Genomic DNA, 9,807 nt, shown 5'->3' with positions numbered 1-9,807 from the left:
CGATTCATGAACTAGGTAAACTCCTTGCGTCAAAATGATCGACATTGTAGCCGTTATTTGGTAGTCAACTATGATTTTATGACACAAAATTCGACATTGCAGGACATTGACTGCGTGATATTTATTGCAGCATTAAGTTAGGTGTGGATAGTAAGTATATACTATACTATAGTTGTATTGTAGTGGTAGTTGGTAATCATTGCAGCATTTTGATGATTGATATCGATTGCAATATATATAGGATACTGCTATTTTTAAGCCTAGAGACAATGACTGCCAGTGCCAGTACGTTGATGTGTTAGGAATTCATGCCATGTGCTACATACTATATATATATTAAACATCCTATGCTATTGTATGGCTTCTCAGTTAAACAATTCAAAATATTTAGACCTCTACACCTATATTACAAGTTATTGATCATTCCGTCATGCTGCCAAGTGCCACTACCCGAAGAAAAATGATCATCAGCTCCAATTGAGGGTGCAGCAAACTGTCCCGAGGCCTGGATTACTTGATTGATTGCCTGGATTGGATTACTTCACTCTTTGGCACAGTGCAAATATCTTGAGTTTCAAGACATGGCTATGCCACATGTATACGAATTAATGATCTGATGGATTATCCCAAGAGAGCCGAACATAGGCAACTAAGAAATTGATGATACCCTCGTCAAGAATTCAGCCTGGAGCCAATTATTATCACCACATAAAAGTCGGTCATGCAGTAGAAGGCAGCGTGGTTCCACGCCAACAGAAAATGTCAGCAGATGATCTGGGCACTGACTAACTGTCGTGAACTTCTTTCCCGATGCTGATGTCTGCTTCGAAAATGATATTTCATTTGTGTGCAGCAAGACAAGCGCTCTTCCGTAGATGCTATGAATCTGTCTAGACAAGTGGCTATGGAGGTAGATGAAAATACATAGGCATAAGAGTCTCGGCAGTTATTGAACTTGATAAGGTTAACATGCATTTTTCTTCAACTATTTCTTATGCTCTGGGTATCGAATGCACAAAAATTAATAAATTGCACTTCTTTCCAAGTTTATTTGTAAATTCAATGAATCAAAGAATATCATAAGTTCAGAATATTACGGAGTCAATGCAAAAGAAACAATGTTCGTCGTATTTAGAGGATGTTTCTGAGTTGGTTGAACCAACACACAGAGGGCGTCAGCAACGAAGTACTATTTTACCTGAGTACTAGCGTCATTATGAGTTTAGGCTACTTCCACTTCTACTTGACACTTTTTAGGTAGTACTTTTTTGTCAGGTTGGGGATTTTGTCAACTAGAAAGTAGCTTTGGCGCATGATTGCATCCCCTTCAAGCGTGAGGTTGTCATAACAACTGGGCAAAATAGCCCCAGTACCACGGTAACTAAATTAATTTTTGAAAATTGCACATATTTGTGGTGTCATCACCCTTTTGCGTTGATCAAGGAGATGCAACATGAAAAATGTATACAGTTGTCACGTGGCATTAATTTCTAAAACTAAGGGACCCTCAACCAAATCTACTTCATGTAACGAATTTCTTGACTACTTTTCAGAAATTCATTTCTACTTCCACTTGAAGTACTTTGGACATGTCCTGGAAGTAATTAGTGCTACTTGTACTGGAGTATAAATTGAGGCATTACTTGTACTCGGTTCCCAACAATGACCACACACGTTGACCACCTCTGGGTATAGGATGACCGATCTTGTCACTGCGTTTGAGCGGCTCTAAGAGTTATTTGATAGTTACTTCCCTTAGTTCGCTAAATAGCGCACATATGTGCCATCAACTATTTATCAAAATCGCGTGTGATTTGCCAAATCCACTTCAATCGCAGTTGTGAAGTAGTGCTAATAAGATCGGCATTGTATAAGGCAACAATAAAGTGCACTGCTTTGCTCAGTCTTGATGCCAGGTTCTCCCAAAAGATACTTCCGATGTGTTCAGCGGTTTTATAGCAGCACGCCAGCACCCAAACCAGCAGACAGTATATCCTGATCCTTGCGGGTCCCGGCTGCTTCAGTCATATCTTCCATCCAAAATCAGTCTCCACAACAGACAAATAGTTCTGCTTGAACTAACAAATACTCTTACCAGAATATAAACCAATCGCTTTACTTCAAATGCGTGAATTTAAGTACACATGATCAGAGTTGAGTACCGTAATACGACTACGTTACCGATGGATTTCTGCGTAATTCTGACGATATCATTCTAAATGCTTTGTACATGATTGACATCTAGCATAGGTGAATCTCTGATGACTGATAATGTATATTGAAGTTCTGTACCTCCAAGGAGCACATACCTCATGTATAACCCACTAGCGCGCGCTAAAGAGTGTCCGGAATGCGAGCCACAAAAATATGATCATTTGTTCGCTAGCGTTATCTCTGTCAATGTATTCATTTTTATCATCTCTGTTATTTTGTTGTCCATCATGATTCCATCTTTTTTATTATTCCCAAGCAAAATTGTCGGGAAAATCCTTTTTCCGGTATGTATATTTGATCTTGTGATTATTTCCGAGAAAATCCTTTTTTCGGTATGAATATTTCATTTTGCGACTGAGTATGAGTATAGATAACTAACCTACGGATATAGATACCTACCTATAGATAACTAACCTACGGCCGTAGGTTAGTTATCTATAGTATGAGTAACAACGACCATGATCATATTTCAACCAGTGTGCATTGATAGCGTAATTACCTACGATTAATCAACCATAGTTCATTACCTAACTATGCTATGACCCGCGCCTCAGCCGCATATCCAAATCCATATTATGACGCAAAGCGTTTTCTGCCAGAATTATAGTGATAAACTCGAGTTGGTTGCACCACCTTACGTAAAATTATATTATATATAGGTAGGTTAGTTTTCTATAATTATCTATCCGTAGGTTAGTTATCTATAATTATATAGTCAGTCAGTTTTATTTATATTTTCATCATTTCAAAACATCACGAGACTGCGACACAATGAAAAGATAGGACTAGGTGTCGAAACAACTTGGAGTATAATAGCCTTGTAGACTGCTGGCCCTGATTGGAATCGCTGGCCTTTTTGCCTGATATATCAGGTGAGCAGCGATGATTTTCCAAGTTAAAGTAATTTAATAAAAAATAATTAAATAATAAAACATAGTGTGAGCACAGGACACAGATTCCATACAGGCTGCTGGCTATAACCTCCGTGGTATAGTAGGTTATGGTTTTAACTTTTCATCTGTATATACATTGTGTCATTCATTATCAATATCATCGGTCGTAGTCGTCAGCACCGTAACTGCCGCACCCCAAACCCCCCAATTGGGGGGGGCCCGAGCTCGATGGGGGGCCCAAAATTATTTCGTGAATTAGCATAAATCATCATCATCATCATCATTGGTTTATTAGCAATTTTATCAGTTCAATACACCACAAAAAATGCGATACAATGAATAGACAGGAAGATGTCGAAGCGACTTGGATTTGTCAATGGAATCGGACACCCACCTTGGCCTAGGCGTAGTAAAGAGGAGGCATGCACACTGAATGAAAGTAAAGAATACAGTATAGAAAAAGAAAGCGACAAGAAATAGGGCGGCATGTCATGGGAAGCGAGATCGATAGGTCAGTCGTGGTCCGGTAATCTTGAGGATGGACTGTATTTATTTAGTAGTAATTGCTTGTATTTCGACTTGAATGTGGACATGCTCGTCGACTGTCGGATGGCCGGCGGGATACTGTTCCACACATCAGGTCCGGCATATTTGATGGAGCGATGATCTTTTCGGTCGATCATATGATATTTGGACGACGTGGACGCGCGTGTGTTGTACCTGTGCGCTTAGAGTATTTTTTGAAAATTTATGCAATTTTTTCAAAATTTTTTCGCGCCGTGCGCGAATTCACGTAGCCATTTATCTTTCTTATTGGGTATTGGGCCATTACCGCGCCACGACCCACCAAGACATACAATCAAGTTTTAGGCCATATAACATGCGACTCCAAGAAGTTTGCCAGAACGATTGGCAGCGAGAAAAGCTTGGCCGAAAAGGTCTATGCCCTTATGCAGATCAAAGACTTCGCTATACATACAAAATACATACAGGTTTAATTGTCCATAGGCGCCTAAATGACTGGCGCCGAATGTTCCTGTCTTTGCAATCTGAACCTCACAAGACAAATACCATCCAGCTGGGAAAAATTTTATGCCAGTGAAGAAATACCAATTTGAAATCGTGTGCTTCTCTTAGTTTAGAAGCCTACGTTTGGGCGGTTCTATATTTTCTGATATAGCAGACTGGAAGTCACGAAATAACATCATGTAACGAAGTCATATCAACGGTTCCGCCCGCCCGAAGATGTTTAATCATTATTTACGGGCCCTCCCGTTTTCAAGACACTTCACTCAGCTCTACCGGTAAATCTAATTACGTGAGTAGAGAAGACAATAAATTGATAGCATATTATATATGCAGTCGCCGATCTGATTTACCGATTTTATCATAAATTATCGAAAATTTTCGCGCTTGGCGCTGGCTCTCAATACAGTACGGGTAATTTCGTGACAAACGTGAACAACGTGATGGGGGGTCGTTTTATCACCCAATGGGAGCCCAAGACCCACGTTCTTGGGGGCCTGACGAGGTGCTGTTTCGTTCCTGCCAACGGGTATACGCCCGAAGATGTTTAATTATTATTGAGTGGTCCTACCATTTCAAACACACCTCACTCAGCTCTACCGGCAAATCTGATTACGTGAGTAGAGAGGACAATATATTGATAGCATATTATATATGCAGTCGCCGATCTGATTGACCGATTTTATCATAAATTATCGAAAATTTTCGCGCTTCGCGCTGGCTCACAATACAGTACGGGTAATTTCGTGACAAACGCGAACAACGTGATGGGGGGGGGCGTTTTATCCCCCTATGGGAGCCCAAGACCCACGTTTTTGGGGGCCTGACGAGGTGCTGTTTTGTTCCTGCCAACGGGTATACGCCCGAAGATGTTTAATTATTATTGAGTGGTCCTACCTTTTCAAACACACCTCACTCAGCTCTACCGGCAAATCTGATTACGTGAGCAGAGAGAAGATAAAAATTGATAACAATGTATGCAATTCCCGATCATACTGACCGATGAAATCATGAATACTAGAAATTTTGCGCGCCTCGCGCGCTTAGGCGACTAAAGCTGATTCACTAAAGAAACTCCCAATGAAAATGATGAATAATGGTAAACAGTGTATCGCCGGAGGGGGGTCTGGGGGGCGAAGCCCCCCAGACGTTCGGTCTATAACACTATGGGGGGCCCAAGACCAAAGTTTTGGGGGGGGCCTGACGAAGTGCTGTTACGGCCCTGGTAGTCGTAGTACACTATGCTACAGGAGTCTGCAACAAACTTTGCTGATAAATGGGATAGTCTGGAATAGATCCTATCTTTTCATTGTATCGCAGTTTTGAAATGATGAAAATATTATAAAACACATTGATTGATTGGTACTGTACTTGTTATGGACTTCTGGTATAGTATGCCAGTGAGTGCGGCAACCATATTATGTGATATTAACGTGATCCTCTCTTATCTGTCCACCGTACATTATAAAAAGCAGTTGACTAAAATATGATAACGATAAACAAGCAGATTGCAGCAGAACAACATATATAGATGGAAACTGAACTTATCAATGACAATGCCTGAAATTAAAACTAATCTGATCTATGTGCAATTGTGCATGACGGGGTGCGCTATTTATTGTTATTCTACTGCGACTCTCTTTTACAGGCTCAGTAGGCCTATTGAAGATAAGAGTTTTGATCTTGGGTCGGGTGCAGCAGGTCGTATTAATAGTTGGTTAAATGGCATTTTAAATTCTATTGACGGAAGACAGCTTCGAAAAATCTTCGTTGAGTTATATTTTGTTTATCAGCTCCATTTTTTCTTTGGATGTTTCCCGAATTTTGTTGACCAATGCACGTTGATTCTAAGGCCATTCTCCCTAACCACAACCAGAGAATGAGAGATAACCTAACCCTTGGTTGGAAAAGTCTTGAAGCAATCCAAGAATTGCCTAAGATTAATAATTTTGTGAAACTGACATTTTTCTTTAACATTTAGCCTTAATTATGCTATCTGTAAATACATTGCCTTCATTATCATGGGCTTGGACAGCCGTATCTCAATATCAACCTCGGGCTATCAGACATGCCAATTACACGACCCAGAGTAACAATGGTACTGGTGCCACTAATGATGGAAGGAAGCCAACCGGTTTAAGCTTCAGAGAATTGAAAGTCGGAAAGAATATAATGGAAAAATTGTTACCAGCAGTGGAATTAATGCGCCGAGACGAATATTCAAGGCTAAATCTACTCACGCCAAATACAATGCTACGAAATATATTATACCCACCGCCGTATCTGATGCAAAAGCGTTATTTCCAGAAGCGATCCGATCAGCAAGGAATGAACATGGGAGACAATGACCAAGAGAAACATATCGAGAACATTGTGAAAAAGATGACAAAGTCCCTGAATTTGAATTCAAAAGAAGCGATGAGTTACACGCTAGGCATTAGGGAAGGTTTAAAATTTCCTTTGAATGAAGACAAAAAAAACTCGACAAGTCTCAAAAGGCTTGGCTACATCTTCTTGATAGGTGCGATACTGTATCTCATCTACAATACCGCTGCGTCGACGATCCAAGCTGGCCAGGAAGGCATATTTGGTAAAATGTCAAAAGATTTTGCTGCCGAAATACCGGATGTGTCCTTTGATGATGTTAAAGGAATGGAAGAAGTGAAGAAGGAACTACAGAATGTTGTCGAATTTCTCAAAGATCCCGACAGGTTTACCAATTTAGGCGGAAAACTGCCGAAAGGTATTCTGCTCGCAGGCCCACCCGGAACTGGAAAGACCCTACTTGCGAGAGCTGTAGCCGGCGAGGCTGATGTCCCATTTTATTTTGCGTCTGGATCTGAGTTTGATGAAGTATTTGTCGGAGTTGGAAGTGCCAGAATAAGAAAGCTGTTCGCAACGGCACGAGAAACAGCCCCTTGCATAATATTCATCGATGAAATCGATGCTTGTGGTAGCGCCAGAGTATCATCTCCTATACATCCTCACGCAAGACAAACTATCAATCAACTGTTACAAGAAATGGATGGGTTCAGTGCGCATGAAGGTGTAATAGTCTTGGCCGCTACGAATATGAACACAGTCTTGGACAAAGCTCTCACCAGACCTGGCAGATTTGACACTGAAATTAAGATTCTCCCTCCAGACATACAAGGAAGAAAAGATATCCTCAGCCTTTATGTATCAAAAATTGTGCACGGAGACAATCTTGACTTAGACAAACTGGCTAGGCTCACCGGCGGGATGACTGGGGCGGCCTTATCAAATCTAGTAAATCAAGCAGCATTGAGAGCCGCTCAACAGAATAAATCGTACGCGGGAATGGATGATTTTGAATATGCGCTTGACAAGTTGCATCTCGGCCCCGAATTGAAGACTAGACTACGTACGGAGAAAGAACTTGAAGTCACTGCTTATCATGAAGCCGGGCATGCACTTGTCGCTTACCATACCGCTAATACAATGCCGATATATAAAGCCACAATTGCTCAGAGAGGTCATGCTCTCGGCCACGTGTCAAGCATCCCCACGCAAGAAGATGAGACATCATCAACTAAAGCTAAAATGTTGGCACAAATCGATGTATGCATGGGAGGTCGAGTCGCCGAAGAGATTTTGAAAGGTAAAGATCACGTAACGACCGGAGCTTCTTCGGACTTGAGCACAGCGACTGATATTGCATATCAACTTGTTTGCTCCATGGGTATGTCAGAAAACCTGGGATTCATGCAATACTCCTACGACGACGCCAGTCCGAATACGAAAATGCGTATCGAGAAAGAAGTCAACGATATCCTAAAAAGCTCTTACATACGGGCCAAGGATCTGTTGACCAAGCACTCGCACCAACATAAACTACTTGCCAAGGGACTTCTGCGATACGAGACTTTGAGCTTGGAGGAAATCAAAGCGCTGTTGTCGTCTCAGAATATCAAATCCGTGGAAAATATGCGAAACCAGCAAGCCGTGAAGCAGTCTAATGATATTGATATAACGCCCGGTATGAACAGATTGCCAGTAACTATTAGCTTCGAAAATCCATGACATCCGTAATTCTCTGTCCTGCTCCATTGCGTTTTAACCGTATTTTATTTTGTCCGATACTTTCTGATATTTCGATAATTGCTTCAAAACATAGGTGTGTCTATCTCTGCCAGTTCTGACAAAGCCTGATGATCTATCAACAGTAGCTGAGATCTGCGTATGTTCCATCAAACGACGATCCCAGTTCACACTTGTTCGGTCAAACGTAGTGTGTCTGGTTAATCGAGATATTGAATGATATGACACCAGACCTTGTCACAGGAAAATGCTTTGCACAGGCCCAATGAGGCAGTCGATCTTGCAGAGTTTACCATGGATGTGTGTGTATATATACTATTTCAAATGAGATTTTCGCAAACCGTGAACTGGTGTCAGTGTGTAATAGTTTCTACTTAACTCAGCATCCACGGATAGCATGAGGAGAAAAAAAACGGGGGTGCTGGCTAGATGACCTTACTGTTGGCAAAAGCATCTTGATGGTGCAGGTGAAAACGAATACCGGCCCCTTCTCTCTCTACTTAGGGTTGCTAGGCAGTAGTTACAGTTATAATATTAATTGTAGAGTTATACGGCCACACAACAGCACAGCATCCAGAGGTACTCAAGTAGATCTGATTTTCTCTACTTCTACTTTGTAATATTTTGTGATCTACTTACTTTTCGCTATTTTCAGTTTGTCAAGTAGAAGAAGTTTAATCCCCCAATAGGAAAGATAGCCTTAGGGATTTCGGGGCTGTTTTCACGGAGTACTAACATTTAAAATTCATAAAAGTCAAGTTATGCCCAGAAATTTTGTTGCGCTTCGCGCACAGTAGTTATGTAGTGACAAATATGTTTTCACGAAAGTATCAGTGAATATAATTTACGTACCGGATGGCTTGGTTCCGTTTGCAGTGTTTGCACCACATTGTCTCCCATATCAAATATTTCATATCAGTAAATATGTCCCACCATAACGTTTGAAACTACCGTTTTGCAATCTAGCAATTACCTATCATATCGTAATCTAGCAACCCTTCCCCTGTCCTGCTAATCTTGAAAATCTGGCTTTTTTTAACGTTACACCTGTTTTAGCAGATCACCCAAGCTTTATGGACAAAAGACTTGAAATTTATTTTCCGCTTTTTAGAAGTGGTGATTGTATTTCACTTTCAATTCCGAATATCATACTTTGAGTTCTAATCACTTTCAGTTCTTTTGTCTGCAGAACATACATGTTGGAGCATAAAAGCAAGTGTAGCATTGCCTCTATTTTCCGAAAATAAAGCTACACTAAATATAAATTTTACCATCCACAATATTTGTTATTAACGTATACTAATCGCGCAAAGTGTTGCAACTATATCCGATGCAACTTCTCCTTATTGCTCTTCGCCTAAACTTGAGGCCTTGCAATATAGGGTATAGGGCGCTATGCCATTATATTCCCTAAAACGAGGTCTTCTAGTAAACACAGGGATAGTATCGCAATTTCTGTTAATACTATAATTTGCATCCTAAGATGCGAAAGAATTCTTATTCCGTCAGAAATTGATACCTCCTGGAATGCATCAATACGAAGCTTCTGACAGTCCATGCGATGAATTAAGACTGTCTTCAAAACTACTTACTTACTTGAGTAGATTTAAAG

The 9,807-nt window shown here is 40.7% G+C and overlaps 1 pseudogene; it reads left to right on the top strand.

Moving 5' to 3' along the window:
* The first annotated feature begins 6,083 nt into the window (after window positions 1-6,083).
* Window positions 6,084-8,542, top strand: LOC145445981 (ATP-dependent zinc metalloprotease YME1L1 pseudogene; annotated as a pseudogene).
* The last annotated feature ends 1,265 nt before the right edge of the window (window positions 8,543-9,807 follow it).

Source organism: Botryllus schlosseri, chromosome 9 (assembly GCF_051294905.1).
Source record: "Botryllus schlosseri isolate E-star chromosome 9, Bs_hap1, whole genome shotgun sequence".
Classification (NCBI taxonomy): domain Eukaryota; kingdom Metazoa; phylum Chordata; class Ascidiacea; order Stolidobranchia; family Styelidae; genus Botryllus; species Botryllus schlosseri.
This window is presented reverse-complemented; position numbering and strand designations above follow the sequence as displayed.